Below are 17,734 nucleotides of genomic sequence, written 5' to 3'. Positions count from 1 at the left end.
TTGCTCCATTAGTCAGCAGTGTGGAGAAGCAGGTATAAATGACAGCAGGGACACTAGGAGATGTGGACCATGGATTTCCTACTTTCTGGACACTAGTGCTAGAAAAATTATCTCTATGGAAGCATCCAACTATTGCAATCAACGTAATTATTCTTACTGTCCTGTAGAAACTGCTATATGTGTTCATTCAATATGTATTTACTGAACATCTTCCTATTTGTAACTGAACTCATAACCACTTAGTTATCTATAGAGATAAATAATTCTTGCTCTTAAGTGAGGAAATGGGTAACGACAACTCACTGTCATTACAGTGCTGCTGAGAAGTGTAAACAAAAAGAACAAGGGAAAAAAATATTCTTACCCACGACTTTATGCCGAAGAGGAGACTGAAGCTCAGCTTTAAAGAATGGATACAGTTTTGATAGAGGAAACTGAGGAGAAAAGCATTCTGGAAAGATGGAACGGAGAGGGTAAAGGCATTCCTTAAAATGGTTTACAAAACTACCCCAGTATGATCTCCACTTAAATGTCCTGCTCATAATTATTAAGGTGGTGTCTTCAGTGTGGGCCGTCCCTGAACACACTCGGCACATCGGTACGTCCTTCCTAGCTGGCTCCGTGGCTGAGGGAACCTACTGCATCTTGAGATAAATGTGGGGATAAATCACCACTTAGATTCCAGTCTCCCCAGCCATCTCTCAGGCCTTCAGGAAACTAGACGCCATCACATCAAGTGTTTGCTTTATTGGTCAAGGGAAATTAGCTCTTCAATTTCAAGCTTGAGGGTCCCGGGCAGAGTTCTGGTGTGGAAGACATAGGCAGCGTGTGGCGTTACCTGAATGAGCAATCACAAGGGGGAATGATTCAGACACCGCTTCGGGGACTCCGCTCAGGCGAGCAAACTCCACCCCCACAGGACTGCAGGCAAGATGCCCGGCCTCTGGGGAGCTGCTCTTTTTTTTTTTTTAAATGTTTGTTTTATTTTTGAGAGAGAAAGAGAGAGAGAGAGAGAGAGAGAGAATGTGAGCAGGGGGAGGGTCAGAGAGAGAGGGAGACACTGAATCCAAAGCTGTCAGCTCTGACCTGTCAGCACGGAGCCAGACGCAGGGCTCGAACTCACAAACCGTGAGCTCCTGACCGGAGCCGAAGTCGGATGCTTAACCAACTGAGCCACGCAGGCGCCCCTGGGGAGCTGCTCTTGATACAAATCTCACATGTGAATGAGCCAATAACATCTTTCTAGTAAAATAAAATCATTTCCAGTGAAATATTAAAATGAAATCTGGGAAGGTTTTTGAGATTATTTTCTTGACCTGGAAAGGCAATACGTTCATGTCCTCTGAATGTTTAATGCTTTCTGTTTTCAAAAACTCCCAAATGGTTGTTCCAAAGCATATTAGACAGGTTTCTAAAGATATACTCTGTAAACTGTGGCCATCTCTGGAGGGATTATGGGGTACTTCAACTTTTTTATTTTCAACATTTTGAGTCGTTTGAATTTCTTACAGAGTGAATACATTTTTCATAGGATACGTATATACTTTTTGCATTCAGAAACAGTCATCTTCACAGGTTGGGAACTTCCTAACTTGTTCTGTGCCACGTGCTTTTTTAATATCTCTCAGCACGTGGGTACTGCATGTAATTTTTGCAGTCTTACATCGTGATGCTATGCCCTAAAAGATGCCCATAAAATATTCATTAAATAAGGGGCACCTGGGTGGTTCAGTAGGTTAAGCAACCAACTTTTGATTTCGGCTCAGGTCATGACCTCATGATTTGTGGGTTCGAGCCCCGCGTTGGGCTTTCTGCTGACCCCGTGGAGCCTGCGTGGGATTCTCTGTCTCCCTCTCTCTGCCCCTCCCCTGCTCTCTCTCTCTCAAAATAAATAATTAAACATTAAAAAAAAATGTTCATAAATAAAATAGTCAAGAAGTAAGCAACATTCGTCTCTCAGCACAGGAACACGTAGAGAAGGAGCCTGCCCATCAGCGTCTCGTCATTGTCGTGTTGCTGAATTCTGTCTACAGTGAGCGGGAAACGAGGGAGAGAAAGAGCAGAATGGGAACCCAGAGGTGTGTGCTGAGCCGCTGCCCTTCACGCACTCACCGAACGCTGAGTAATACTGGAAGGTTGTGCCTACAATTGCCTATTGGTTGTGCCTATTGGACTTTGGTCCGAACCCCCGCCCTCCTGCCTGCCTCTGCTGCAGCACGCTGGCCGCCCCGTCCTGATCCCCTCCAGGGTGGTGTTCGGTGCCCCAACAATCCTGACGGTAAACCAGGATCATCCCCCTGGGTGCTGCCCTGTGTAGCAGCCACACAGGGAAGGGCAGCCACGCCCCGCCTCCTGGGGCGACAGGGCCCTAGGCGCACGTGCTCTGCCAGACAGTCGCCGGCCTCGAAGTCTCGCCTCCTAAGCCTGATGGCTTCATAAAGAGCCGGCTGAGTACTAGCTGTTTTTATTCAAGACTTGGGCTCAAAACTCAGCTAAACCCGATCGGGAGATTATGTCAAGGGAAGAAATGCTGAATTGGCTTTCTGGTGGCTCTGAGATAAAGAGCTGTTGCAGCCCGGCTGTGGTCCGGGAGGGCACCACCGAACAGTTCCATCAGTGGAGCCTATTTTGGTACGTTTGTGGGAAAAGTCAGCCACGGGATGCGTGCGCTCCGTGCTGCCCCCGTGCTGGGGGCTTAGCCTCGGCACGCTGCAGAGGATCCAAAGCAGAGGGCGGGGGACGACTCACATCACCATCAGGCAGCTCCAGAATGTTCCTTGGCTCCCACATCACTGAGTCAATCTGCGGCCCAATCCAGGACAACGGGAGCCCGTGGTGAGTTTGGGTATGAAACCACAGAAACAAACCCTAAGTGCCCAGAGATCTGGAGAAAGAGGTATAATGAATTCTTTAGCAGTGAACTTTCACAGTATCCACAGGTCCTCCTTACCCAGCCTTTCAATGACAAGATCTCACCGCCTGCCTTTATCTTAAACCACGTATTTAGGACTTGGACCATGTCTGTATCTTTGCAGATGGCGGTTTAAGGTTTTTCAGTCTGAGCTCACAGGCCACCTAAGGTCGAGGGAGCTTACAGGGGACTGAGGGTGGTAGTGAGGACAGCCCTGAATCGGCACCCAAGCTGTTCCAACCAGACGGCGCCCCTGGTCGGTAGATGGTCTCGGACGTCTGACAGTCTTGTGTCGAGGTCCTGGGGGTGCAGGTCTGAGGAAACCACTGACCAAATCAGGGAGAATGTGCAGGATGAATGAAATGTGTCCATTTCTTTTTTTCTCTCCCACCGCGTTACTATAGCACTTGCTAAGGTTCGTGGGTGACCGAGAAGGATAGGAAATACTTATTACGCCATTTTTGTTTGTTTGCGTTGCCGTGAGTTTAAGTGCACAGGCTGGGACAGAGTCTAAGCAGAAAAGTGTGCACCCTGACCCTCCTCATCTCCCCCCGCTGGCCTTCACTTTCCATTCCTATTTCCATTTTACTGCATCAACTCCCACCTCACCACAGACTTCCTGTGTCCCCAGTCCCTCCCTACATAGGAACAGATATAGTTTATATTCTTGAAAGAAACGTTTTTGTAGGAAATAAACTTTCCTGTTGCCTCGAGTTGTAATATTATAAGGCAATTATTGGCAAGAAAAGAGACTTTTAAATATGGAGATCAAACAGAGGGTTGCTGGAGGGGTTGTGGGGAGGGGGGTGGGCTAAATGGGTAAGGGGCATTAAGGAATCTACTCCTGAAATCATTGTTGCCCTATATGCTAACTAACTCGGATATAAATTAAAAAAATAAATTAATTTAAAAATCAAAAGGGGGGCACCTGGGTGGCTCAGTCGGTTAAGCCTCCAACTCCTAATTTCGGCTCAGGTCATGATCTCATGGTTCGTGAGTTTGAGCCCTGCATCAGGTGCTGCATTGACAGTGCAGAGCCTGCTTGGGACTCTCTCTCTCTCTCTCTCTCTCTCTCTCTCTCTCTCTTCCCCACTCATGCTATCTCTGTCTCTCTCAAAATAAATAAACTTAATTTTTTAAAACAAAATGTGGAAGTCTGGTTCCAAAGGTAAATCCATGTGTGCTTTAAGGTAATCCAAGGAAATATCCAGAAAGAAGATGAGTGCTTTACTCATGAGAACTGCCCCCAACCACGGGATGCTGGAGCCCACTGTCTGGGGAAATCCGTGTCAGAGCGGAATGTCTGTGGATGGGGGACACCTTGCCCAGGTGTCTGGACTAAACAACTATTTTCTTACTTCCTTCACATTCGTGCACTAATGTATGTTCATTCCCTCTTCACTCTTGGAACTCCCAAGTCTTCCAGGCACCAGAAACCCAAGCGCCATTGTCTCCTGTCCTGCATTGTCAGCCCCTCTCGCCAGCTCCCTTCAAGCCCGGTGATGAGACCCGGGCTCCAGGTAGAACACAGCCCTGACCTGGGGTTCTAGGACTGAGAGAAGAGGAAGAGCTACGTTCCCGATCCTCCCACCAGTGGGAGGGTCTTAGTCTGCTTAGGCTGCCCTAGCATTACAGACTGGGTGGCTTAAACACAGACATCGTTTTCACAGTTCTGGGGCTAGAAGTCCCAGATCAAGGTGCGGGATTGCCTCGGACGAGGGCTCTCTTCCCGGCTGCTAGATGGCCCCTTCTCCATGTCCTCGCATGGCCTTTCCTCTGTGCTCCCATGGAGAGAGAGCCCTGTGTGGCCTCTTCTCCTTATGAGGACACCAGTCCTATCAGATAAGGGCCCCTCCCTATGACCTTGTTTACCCTCCCTTAAAGGCTCCAAACAGAGTCATATGGGGGGTTAGGGCTTCAACATATCAATTTAGATGGGGGGGGGGGGCATGGGGAACACAATTCAGTCCATCACAGTGAGTGAACTGGTAAAGTTGCAAGAATTCAAAAGTCAAAAAACCTTTGCCTTTAATACGTAACAGCTGCTTGATAAGGGTGACAAGGAGAGCAATGGCTATATGGTAAAAGTTTACAGATATTAGACGAGAAGCAAAACTAAGAGAAAATATAGCTTTGATCGAGGTATATGAGACTAAGACCAGTATTAATTGTAATACTTTACTTAAAATTTGTGAGCAATTTGAAGTCTATTAATATATTTTGAGAGACAGAGAGAGAGAGAGAGAGAGGGAGGGAGAGCTTGCACACGCAGGGGAAGGGCAGAGAGAGAGGGAGACAGAGAATACCAAGCAGGCTCTGCGCTGTCAGCATAGAGCCCGACACAGGACTCGAACTCACAAACCGTGAGATCATGACCTGAGCTGATCTGGTTAAGTCGGCTTAACCAACAGAGCCACCTAAGTGCCCCTCATTTTACTCTTTATATCCCACAACGTCACTTGATGAATGGAACGAACTATTGAAAGAATTAGTTGCTTGGAAGAGGAAGTGTTAGCAAAAGAAGCTGGGGTAGGCTTCATCTAAGCACTGTGTAAGAGAGGGGACTATGGCCAATGAGGTCTCATATCTAATTCACTCATCCATTCAGCCCATAATTATTGACTGGTTGCCTGTTGGTGCTTGATGAGTTTGACAGATGAAATAAAGTTGGCATTTTAGCAAGATGACCAGCTGCCCCATGGAAAAGGGATGGGAAGGGGCAAGGTTGGAAGCAGGAAGAGTCAGGGGCCACGACAGTAATCCTGGTCAGAGGCTCTCCTTACAGGGAGGGGACATTCAAAAGTGAATGCCCATGACCATAGGCAAGGGTCTTTGTTTTTTAAGGTTCTGGTCACCACCACCCCCCGCCCTCCTCGTCCCCCTTATTCCAGCCTTATTGGCTGGATAGCTCTAGGTGCTGGGTTGTCCATTCCTAATTGGCTCGATTCCATTGTATGAGGGTGGTCTATGGCCCATCAAGAGACACTTCTTAAGATCAAGATTATAATAATGGTGGTTAAAATTAATATTTACCATATGTCTTTACAATCTTCATCTTTGTAACAAGGCAAGGGGAGTTCGAATTAATGCAGTTAGGAGCGTGCATTCAGGTCTTAGCTCCCCCTCACTAGCTCTGTGACCTTGAAAATTCTTAACCTCTCTGCACCTCAGTGTCCTTGACAGTTTCTAAGGATTAAATGAGTTAATATATGCCCCTGTCCTCATGTACTTTTGTGTCTAGTTATCTAGTACATTCTTCCTCTGAACTTAAAATCAACTAACGCCTTCTTACGAAGTAGATACTCCAGACCATTGATACTATATTATGCTGTAACTGGTCATTTTTAATCTCCGTTATCCCCAAGGCATAGGTCAGATCCTGGCACATCCTAAGAACTTAAATATGAAGGAGCACAGGTCAGTTCAATGGCTTCTCTGACCACATCCAGACCCCTGCCGTCACTAAGAGGAGTCCTTCTGGTGTATGCCTAACAACCACACATGATGGGGCAATTTAGAATGTTACCACATGGACATTGGTTCAACATTTTAAAGATTATTTAATTACATTGGTATGATTTGTTTAATATTTACACTTCTGCATAGTATTTCAGCAGCAGGATCCATCTCATGATAACTTTCTAATGTTATAAGAAAATTATTCCCAGGCCCAACCCAACCAGAGGTATTCTGTTTCTAAACAGGTCAGGAGACAAGGAAAGTTCTGGAAGTCTGGGGTGTCCTTTGCCTACACAGATGCCTGCCCTGCACAAGTCCTATCAGAGCCTTGCTACTCCGCTAACCTTTGAAAGCATCCTCGTGCACAGTTAATCAACAGGGATGTTTCAGGTATTTCTCTCCAGAGACTGATGGTATAAAGCATAATTAATTACATTTTAAGTACATTTTAAATGATCAATAGACCTAATCTGTTCTGTTAATTTTTATGGAATTCAATGACATTGAGTAAGTTGCTTTGGGTTACTTCCTCATCCAGACTTTCCATCTTTTCCTAAGAAATGGGGACCTTTCAGAGCCTGGGTTGGGACCCTTCTCTCACAGGGACTTGGCAGCTAAATCTACCAGTAGTTTTTCACTAATAGCTTTTATTACTTTTAGAAAAAACTATTTAAAAAAAATTTTTTTAGGGGCGCCTGGGTGGCGCAGTCGGTTAAGCGTCCGACTTCAGCCAGGTCACGATCTCGCGGTCCGTGAGTTCGAGCCCCGCGTCAGGCTCTGGGCTGATGGCTCGGAGCCTGGAGCCTGTTTCCGATTCTGTGTCTCCCTCTCTCTCTGCCCCTCCCCCGTTCATGCTCTGTCTCTCTCTGTCCCAAAAATAAATAAAAAACGTTGAAAAAAAATTTAAAAAAAAAAAAAATTTTTTTAATGTTTATTTATTTTTGAGAGAGAAAGAGAGAGACAGAGCACGAGCCAGGGAGGGTCAGAGAGAGAGGGAGACACAGAATCCGAAGCAGGATCCAGGCTCCAAGCTGTCAGCACAGAGCCTGACGTGGGGCTCGAACTCACAAACCGTGAGATCATGACCTGAGCCAAAGTCGGATGCCCAACTGACTGAGCCACCCAGGCGCCCCAAGAGAAAACTATTTTTTAACTACAATTTTCTCCAGTGACTAAAAGTCCAGAAAAAATAAAGAGAAATATCAAAATGATTACATAACCAAGACCAAAGGCTAAATTAGATTAAAGAATTAAATAGGTTTAAATTAGGTAAACATTAACTAAGTATGGTAGGCATCTGTAGTAGATATAAACATTTAAGGGATGCAGTCATCCAGGAAAAAGGAAATGTAAATGTAGATCACCAGAAACAAAAGTAAAATTAAGATTCACATACAGATCAGTATGTGATTCATTATAATAATGAAGCTGATATCATTATCAGACAGAATATAGCAACATATTAAAAGAATAACAGGGGGTGGGGCACCTGGGTGGCTCAGCTGGGTAAGCATCTGAGTCTTGATTTCAGCTCAGGTCATGATCTCAGGATTCATGAGTTCAAGTTCCACATCAGGCTCTATGCTGACAGTGCAGAGCCTGCCTGGGATTCTCTCTGGCCCTGTTTTTCTGCCCCTCCCCCCCATATGTGCACTCTCTATCTCTCTCTCTCAAAATAAATAAACTTAAAAAAAATACAATTTTGATCAAGTAAATTTCATAGCTAAAATGAATAAATGGTTTATTATTCGGATATTAATGCAACTTACTGTGTTAAGAGAAAAATCCTATAATTATCTCTATAGATGCTAATGACATTTAATAAAATTCAACTTTCTTAAATTTAAAAAATCTCAATATGTAAGTCTTAAATACAAAACTAAACACATGTCAGTGCACAAATACATTATGCTTAGTGAAGAAATATTAGATGCATTCCTATTAAAATGAAAAAGATATCAGTAGCACAATCATTATTAAAATTGTTCTGTATTATCAGCCAATGAAAGTAGGCTAATAAAGGAATACAAAATATAAAAAAATTAAAATAACATATATTTGGATTACTTTCTTTCTTTCTTTTTTAAAGATTTTATTTTTAAGTAACCTCTACACCCAACATGGGACTCGAACTCACAAGAGGCGAACTCAAGAGGTGCCCGATGGAATTAATTTCTGATGACAGACTTGTAGACAGAGAAAACCCAAAGGAATGGACTAAAAAATTTTAGAAGCAATAAGAAAATACATAGAATTAGTAAACAAAAGCTGATTACCAAATAAGTAAAGAACATCAAGTTAGAAAATGTGATGGAAGGGGGACCCAATTCTGTGATTCCAACAAAAATGATGAAATCCCTAGTGATGAGCATACCAAGGTGTCTAGGCAGTCTAGTTGTGTTTCAGGCAAATGTTACCAAGGGACTGTGATGAAGGCTATTTGTCCCATTCCCCACTTTCTCCTCAGATTTTAGCTGAACCCACGATCATCCAGAACAAAGCCATTTTGCAACCTTGCCTGCAGTAAGTATGACCATTTGGCTAGGCGAAGTCCATGTGGGTAAATGTACGTGGGGCTAATTTGGGGTGAGGAGGTCCCTAGAGAGGACACAGCCTGTCTGGCTCCCTCTGTCCTCCCAAGCAGGTGCAGCGGGGGGGGGGGGGGGGGGGGGGGCTGGAGCAGCCATCCTGTCCATGAGACAGAGGCCATGCTGAGGACAGGAAAGTGACAAAGCAGGAGGCCGGGTCTCCAATGACAGAGGCCTGGACAAACCCATCTGTGTTCATGAGCAAGGGTTCTCATTCAAGAAACTGTGGTTTTCTGTTTGCAATCAGTCACAGCTGGACCAAAAAGAAGACTGGGAAGCAAGACAGATGAAGCACATCTCTTCCTACAGAACTCCTTTCTATGTTTGTTGATTTCACATCAATTACCAGCCTCCCTTTCCTCATCTCCCAGTTCCCCACAGGAATATTTATGTCTGTTTTATTGTGTTTTTATGTTTGCAAATACAGTAAAACCTTGGATTGTAAGTAACTTGTTCTTCAAATGTTCTCCAAGACGAGCAAGCATTTCTAATAAATTTTAACTTGATAAACAAGCGATGTCTTGCAATACGAGTAGTATGTGACACTGAACATCACATGATCACAACTGAGCCAATGGTTCTTCTCTCCTGTCTCTTTCTCGCTCTCTCTCGATTGTGGGTGATCATCTCCCATGCCCGGATCTCAGTCTCAGGCCATGGTGTTTGTCAGAAATCAGTGATTTTTCAGAACATTGGAAGGTGCCCACAACTGGCATCCAACGGTTGCCATCATGAGGAACAGCAAGAACTTATGGAGGAGATACCACCTGCAGAGGAGGAGAAAAAGGCAGAGGAATCCCTCACTTCCAATGAGATTAGGGAGATGTGTAAAATGTGGGAAACAGTGCAAAATTTTGTAGTTTTCAACAAAAACTACCACCCAAATAAGGCCATAGCAGTGCGAGCCACGAATCTGTTTAACAACAATGCAGTGTCACATTTCCATGAAATCCTCAAAAGGAGGCAAAATCAAGCATCATTGGATAGATTCCTTGTTAAACTTTCATGAAAAGAAAAAGATTCTATTGAACCAATAGATAGCAGTGATTCTGTTAGTGACAGAGAAAGTCTTCTTACACAATAACTCTCCTCTCTCTTGTCTCCTCTCTCATCCACCCTCTTTGTCTTACCTCAAAGGTAAGTTCAAGTTAATTTGCTTATTTTTCTTTATATTTGTATTTTCTTTATTATTTTGTATTATATTACAGTATATTGTAATCATTTTTATATTAATATCTTGGGGTTGTGGAACGAATCATCTGAGTTTCCATTATTTCTTATGGGGAAATTCGCTTTGATATACAAGTGCTTTGGATTACAAGCATGTTTCCGGAATGAATTATGCTCGCAAACCAAGGTTTTACTAACCCCTTTCTTCATGACCCCAGTGTGACCTAAGAACCCACCATCCAGGCTCCGCACTGGCTCCCTAGATAACAAACACGATTCTGCCAGTCTTGTGTTTAAGAGTCAGTATTACACCACTTACAAACCCCTCAAATCCTTCATCACTGGCCCCTGGCTCTGTCTTCCGCTTCCCTCCCAATGTACCCACAACCACCCCACCAACCAATTACAGAATCCCAGACGGTTCTCCCAGCGCACCTGGCTGTCCTGCCCCTGTGGCTTCACACACTGTCTCTTCTCTGCCGGGAATGCCCGATGTCTGCGCTGGTCTGCTCACCTCTCCACCCTTCTCAGCTCATGTTAGTAATGCCCCCCCAGACTCCCCTTAGACTTCTTCTCTGTCCCCCTAAACCAAGCAGGCTCTCCTCTTTTGTGATCCTTTTCAGGGTTTCCCTGACACCCTGATATAACCTCGAAACATTGTAAACATTCGTTTCTCTTCCTTCTGCCTTCACCAGAACAAAACCAAACAGAAACCATTTGAGTGACATCACACACTCTTAAAGCAATGGCTGAACTAATCAGTCAACCTCAAAGGCAGTGTTTCTCAAACCCTGAGAATTCACAGGTCAGTCTAGAATACTGCCTCTGCGCCCAGTTTGAGAAAGGTCACTTTAGATGGTCAGTGAATATTGATTCAATTAAAAACACAACAAAAATAAATAAATAAGAAACAAACAAAAAACAAAGACACAACACAGACACTGGGATTGAACAGTAGCCCTGGGACATGATGAGGTCATTCAGATAATAAGAAATAAATTTATGGGTTTTTAAAAATTATTAGCCATACAAATTATCCAAGTATTTGGATAATAATTGCATATCCAATTGTCCATATATACAATTTTTAAATTTGTTCACATACATTGCACATCCTTAAAAACATGCCTGTGGATGCCAATTTGAGGAGCAGAGTTATTTATTATTCCCTTAGGAGTCCTATACCCCTTACTTCAGAAAAACGCATATTTTGCAAACCGTATGTGGACATGGTTTCATAAATGCCTCAAGCCCACCGTGAACCTAATTTAATGCTAACTTAAATGCTGGAGAACACTAGCCTTTCATCTCAAACAGAATCATCATCAACAGTGTCAGCCCTCAGGAAGCATTCAGTGAGTTCAACAGTCTCCTAGATTTTACCAAACCACCCATGAATTACCCCATAAGGAATCTTTTGTTCCAGACCCAGGCCAAGTGAACCTTTGACCCGAGTTCAGCCAAGCTTCTCTTTATCCCCACCCCACCCCCACCAAAGACCCCACAGTGTTAAGTTCTCTGGAGTAGTTGTACATCACAACTCACCTCTAAGCTTTCTGAAAAGTAAATGGGAAAGGTGAGAAAGACTAAGAGAACAAGAGAAATCTCTGGGACAGAAAGTGGAGAGAGCCAGGTCCTAAAAAGACTTTTCCCCATAACATGGGAACGCTCTTGAAGACCCGGGCTCTCCTTAGACTCTGCAGGCATAGCACGTGCATTTTCTGGCCGGCTCCTGTAAGGCCACACTTCTGCACACTAAGGCAGCAATAAAGTAAGGAAAGCAAAATGATTTTCTAGAAGTATCGCTGAAAAAAGTACCCTCAAGACTGTGAAGGAATATTTTGATAGGCAACAAGCAGTTAATCACAACATGCTTCAAAAGATAAAGGCACACTTTACATATTGGATACAGTCAAATAATCTTCACGAACGAAGTTAGTCCTGAAATTGCATGTAGTTTTATGTAATAAAACACTGTCTCCTCTTTATATGTAACTCTGTAGGTGTGGCCAGGTAATGAACTTTAATTCTACATAGCTGCTAAGAAGACGTCTTAAGACCACACGGCTGTTCACCAGGGGATGCCAGTAGGATGCTTAGGTTTTCCATATACCTTTGGTTGAGGAATAAAAATCAGAACTAATTACTCATTCTTTCAATTTTTCTTCCAAACAGAATTTTCCCTCAGGCCACCATCCTTTGTTTACAAATGAAGTCAGGCAAATTGAACTAACCCGGATTTCACTAGGTACACCAATTACATCAAATGCATAACTTTACTATCATGATTATCAAATTGTACAGCAGGAGGTAGACAAGGACATTAAAGAAATGCTTACTTCACTATTGTCCACTGAACTGATTAGGGGAGGAGCTAGTTGTCCTGAACATATGTGAGGAAGAAGGTAAATTTATGGCAGGAAGAATGTAAATTGCCAACTAATTTTTAAATAATTTTCAATGTATACTGTAACTGTATATTGAGTGCTGCTCAAAATTAATATTCTGGGAGTTTTAATAATATGGTCATACTACCACTGTTGAAACCCTGCTTGCTAGGATAGACATGGCCCTTATACCTATTTGTGGTCATGCTATTATTGTGTATTTATATATGGTCATAGGATTTTGATGACTATCTCTGATGGAAGATGTGTCAAAAGAAGATAAAAAATGGAACATGTACATATGGATTAAGTATTAAAAGGAGCAGAATTGAGTGGGCAAAAGTTATGGATAGATAAAGGGGAAAATGTGACAAGGGCAAAGGAAGGAGAAAGGAATAATTTAAGGTGCATAAAGAAGAGAAAACAAATTAGGACCATCAACAAACCTTTACACTGAATGTGAGGAAGGGGAAGAGAGAGAAAGAGAGAGGGAGATAGAATGGGAAGGAAGAAGTGCAACACATCACCACAAAGGAAAGGAGAGAGGAAGAAAAGGGATACAATGGGTAAAGGCCGGAAGATCAGAGTAGACTCTGCTCATACCCCTCCCCCTCACTAGCCTGTGGGCTGGCCCTGAACATCGAGAACCACACCCCCCCGGAAATGGCCAGGAGGTCATGCCCTCCCCCAGGGACTGGCTGGAACATCCTGAAGGCCAGCCCTCTGGCTGTCACTCATGCTTCCAGCAATGCTGTCCAATAGAGATAAAATGAGGGCCATACATGTCATTTAAAATTTTCCAGTAGCTACATTGTAAAATATTAACAGAATAAAGAGTCCAGAAATAGACCCACATAGTTACAGTCAATTAATTTGTGGTAAAGATACAAGGCAATGCGATGGATTGAGGGAAGTCTTTGGAACTAATGATGGTACAACTGGCCTTCCATATACCAAAAAGAAAAAAAATAATAAACCACAACCTCAACCTTATGTCTTGTATGAAGGGTGCAAACTGAAACAAAGATTTCAATTCAAAGTACAAAGCTATAAAAGTTTCAGAAGAAAACATAGAAAATCTTTGTGACTGGGGTTAGCCAAGAGTTCTTAGATAAGACACCAAAAAACACAATTCAGAAAAGAAAAAAAAAACAACTGATAAATTGGACTTCATCAAAATTACAAACTTGCTCTATGAAAATACTGTCCAGAGAATGAAAACACAAGGCACAAAACTTGGAGAAAATGTTTATAAATCACGTATGCAAAGAAATACATAATGAACCCCCAAAACTCAATAGCAAAAATATAACTCAGAAATAAGCAGAAACTGAGACACTTCATCAAAGAGGTTATGCAGATGATAGTAAGTACATCTGAAAATGCACACGTTGGGGCGCCTGAGGGGCTCAGTTGGTTAAGTGTGGGACTCTCGGTTTGGCTCAGGTCATGGTATCGCCTTTTGTTTCATGAGTTTGAGCCCCTCATGGGGCTCTGTGTGGACAGTGCAGAGCCTACTTGGGGTTCTCTCTCTCCCTGTCTCTCTGCCCCTCCCCCATTCACTCTCTCTGTCTCTCTCAAAATGAATAAATGAAAAAACATTTTTTTAATGCACACGTCATTGGACGCCTGGGTGGCTCAGTCAGTTGAGCGTCCAACTGTTGATTTTGGCTCAGATCATGATCTCAGAGTCTTGAGATCCAGCCCAGAATCAGGCTCTGCTGTGGGCATAGAGCCTGCCTGGGATTTGCTCTCTCAATATCTCTCTGCCCCTCCATGCAAGCACGTGCGCTCTCTCTCTCTCTCTCTCTCTCTCTCTCTCTTAAAAAAATAAAAGTGCTCATGTCATTAGCCATTACAGAAATGCCAGTTAAAACCACAGTAACCACCAGTCGGTTACTCATCCACTTCAGCCCAGGTCATGATCTCACGGTTCCTGAGTTCGAGCCCCCCATCAGGCTCTGTGCTGACAGCTCAGAGCCTGGAGCCTGCTTCAGATTCTGTGGCTCCCCCCTGTCTGTCCCTCCCCCCACTCACGCTCTGTCTCTCTTTCTCTTAAAAACAAAATAAACCTTAAAAAATATTAAAAATAACCCCCCCACACTGAGATGCCTCTACATATCCATTGGAACAGAGGGGTGCGGAAGCTGATTGTTCCCAGCGCAGGTGTGGAGGCAGAGCGGTGCGGATGCTCCTGGTCCCTGGCGAGAAGGCAAAATGGGGCAGCCACTCTGGGAAGCTATTTCATATTTCTTAGAAAGTTAACCATCCACTGAACACGTGACCCAGCAATCCTGCTTCCAGGTACTTGCCCAGGAGAGAGGAGAGCAGATGCCCATCCCACGACTGTGTGCACATGCTCAGAGCAGCTCTCTTTGTACCCGCCAAGCCCTAAACGTCATTTACACGGGAACCCACGTCGGGTTCTGTCCTAAGGCACCTTGTTTTCCAGGTGACGAACAGACCTAACGAATAGGTGAACAACTGGGAAAATGAATGCTAGAAACTATAAACAGAGCAATAACAAATGAAGACCGAATTGCAAAGTTGCAAATAACAGAATATCATCCAAGTTGTATTTATGATACCTCTCAGACAGGAATTATTTTTTAAGCAGGAAACAAATAAAGATGTTTTAAAGGGATGAAAACAGAAGAACAGGATTATTTTAAATAAATGGCTTTTCCGTAAGCCCCTCTGGAGAGTAGCCCCGCAGCTCTTCCCAAAGTAAATGTGGTCTTACCACACCACCCCACAACCGCAATCTCAGACATTGAACCCAGAGAAAGGAAGACATTTCCACATGAGAACTTGCATGGGAATGTTCATAGCTGCTTCGTTCATAATAGGCAACACTGGAGGCCACCCAAATGTCTTGCAATCGGGTGAGTGATTATACCCGATGAAGCATCCATGCCACAGAAAACCACTCAGGAATGAAAAGGCACGAGTGGTCCCTCGATGGATCTCCAGGGAATTATGCTGGATGAAAGAGCCAATTCCAAAAGGTTATTTATTCCATGATGCCGTGTATGTAACATTCTTGAAATTACAGGATTGTGGAAATGAAGAACAGATTGGTTGCTGCCAGGGGTTAGGATGGGAGAGAGGATGGTGTGGCTATGAAGGGATAACACGACCGAGCCTGCGGTGACCACACAGTTTAGTATCATGATCGTGGTGGTGGTTATGTAAAGGCACACTGCATGGGGATACACATGACAAATGGTGAACTTGGGAGACGTCTGTGGGTTGTACCCACAGCAGTGTCTTAGTGTAGATATTATGCTATTGTTCCATAAAATGTTAACATGAGGGGAAGGTGCACAGGACCTCCCTAGACATTTCTTTGCAACTGCCTATGAATTTATAATTATTTCAAATTAAAAAGTTATAAAAATTTTAAAAATTAAATAAAAGGACCTTCTGAACATGATCACTAACTAATCATTTCAAGCACCCCTTTAAGTATTCTACAGACAAAATTCCCTTAGGTAATCCTTTTCCTACTAATTCAAATTTTGTGCATACAAAATTCAAGAAGGTGACACTTGGCTACAGGAAAAAGGACATTCGCATACATTTTAATGAAGTTTACAAAACTGACAAATATCTTACATATTCTAATGCCACATATTTTTTCAGACAACAAATGATGTTTACAACTGCAATGATAATGAGATGACTCTTTACTCAAATTACTGTTTTTCATAGAAAAGAAATTGGCAGTGGGAAACCAACCCGTAGCCAGGAAGCTAATGGCTTACATTTCCAATGGGGAGACCTGTGTAAGGGGCTGCAGTCATCTTAAGTCTACTTGGCAGAATCTGCATTTATTTCTATTAAATTCACTTATCTTAATGGATAGAATTGTAGTACTGAAGGAAGGCAGTGTCCCCTGCTTGCCCAATGAGATTGAACATGATATATTTAAAGTGTCATAAGCCCAACTGTGCAATGAAGTTGAATGGCTATTTAGGCACATTAGAGGATGAGAATAGAAAGCCCCTCCCACCCACCGCCCACAAGGGGCACCTGGATGGCTCAGTCAGTTAAGCAACTGACTTGGACTGAGGTCATGATCTTGCGGTTTGTGGGTTCCAGCCCCGCATCGGGATCTCTGCTGTCAGTGCTGAGCCCGTTGGGATCCTCTGTCTCCCTGTCTCTCTGCCCCTCTCTCGCTGATGCTCTCTCTCAGAAAGAAAAAACCCTGTGGTGCTTGGGTGGCTCAGTCAGTTAAGCATCCGACTTTGGCTCAGGTCATGATCTCACAGTTGGTGAGTTCCAGCCCCACATGGGGCTGTGTGCTGAGGCCAGCTAGGAGCCTGGAGCCTGCTTCGGTTTCTGTGTCTCCCTCTCTCTCTACCCCTCCCCTGCTCGCACTCTGTGTCTCTCTCAAAAATAAATAAATATTAAAATAAATAAATAAAAATCAATGTAAAAACCTTAAAAAAAAAATAAAGGAATACAAAGCCCCCAAATAGACTCACATGCTACATGAGCATATGGCCAAGGATGCAAGCAGCATTTCATATGGTTTGTTGCATTACTTAGGAAATGATGTTGGGACAAGTTTAGCATTAAGAAAGGAAAAGAAAAAATCGTTAGAGCTGAGAAAGGTAGCTTCCCCCACCCATGAGCTCCTCCTCATTCAGAGAAAGAGAGTAGGAGGTCCGGCCAAGACCACACTACCATGAGGGCTCAGAGTTCACCTGCTATTTTTAGATAAAATGCCCCAATTTTTCACTGATGGCAACCATTTCAAACATCTTTAAAACAGTGAGCTGCCTTAACAAACTACCACAAGCTGGGTAGCTAGAACCACTGAAACTTTCTCCCTCCCACTTCTGCAGGCAAGGAGTCCAAAATCAAGGTGTCAGCGGGGTTGGCTCCTTCTGGAGGCTCTGAGGGAGAATGTGTTGTTAGCTGCCTTTCTCCTGGCCTCTGGGTCCAGAGGGACCTGGTATTCCTTGGATTATAGACACATCACTCCAGTCTCTGTTCCTGCATTGCATCTCCTGTCTGTGGTTTCCAAATTTCCCGTGTTCTATATGGACACTAATCACTGGATTGGGGTCTACCCTCACCCAGTAGGACTTCATTTAGCTTGACTGCATCTGCAAAGACCTTATCCCCAAAGTAGTTCATATGCACAGATACGGGGATTAAAGGCTTGAACATATTCTTTGGGGGGACATGATAAACCCATGACCCAAGCA

The 17,734-nt window shown here is 43.7% G+C and overlaps 1 long non-coding RNA gene across 1 annotated transcript; it reads left to right on the top strand.

The window, feature by feature from the left end:
- Positions 1 to 2,515: 2,515 nt before the first annotated feature.
- LOC107179887 lies at positions 2,516 to 9,447 on the top strand. The gene is made up of 4 exons (XR_001510609.2): positions 2,516 to 2,835; positions 6,616 to 6,760; positions 8,838 to 8,893; positions 9,206 to 9,447. It is a non-coding gene; the product is annotated as an uncharacterized LOC107179887 (long non-coding RNA).
- The last annotated feature ends 8,287 nt before the right edge of the window (positions 9,448 to 17,734 follow it).

Source organism: Panthera tigris, chromosome D3, assembly GCF_018350195.1.
Source record: "Panthera tigris isolate Pti1 chromosome D3, P.tigris_Pti1_mat1.1, whole genome shotgun sequence".
Lineage (NCBI taxonomy): Eukaryota > Metazoa > Chordata > Mammalia > Carnivora > Felidae > Panthera > Panthera tigris.
Note: the sequence above shows the minus strand (reverse complement) of the source record. Positions and strands in the feature narration are given on the sequence as shown.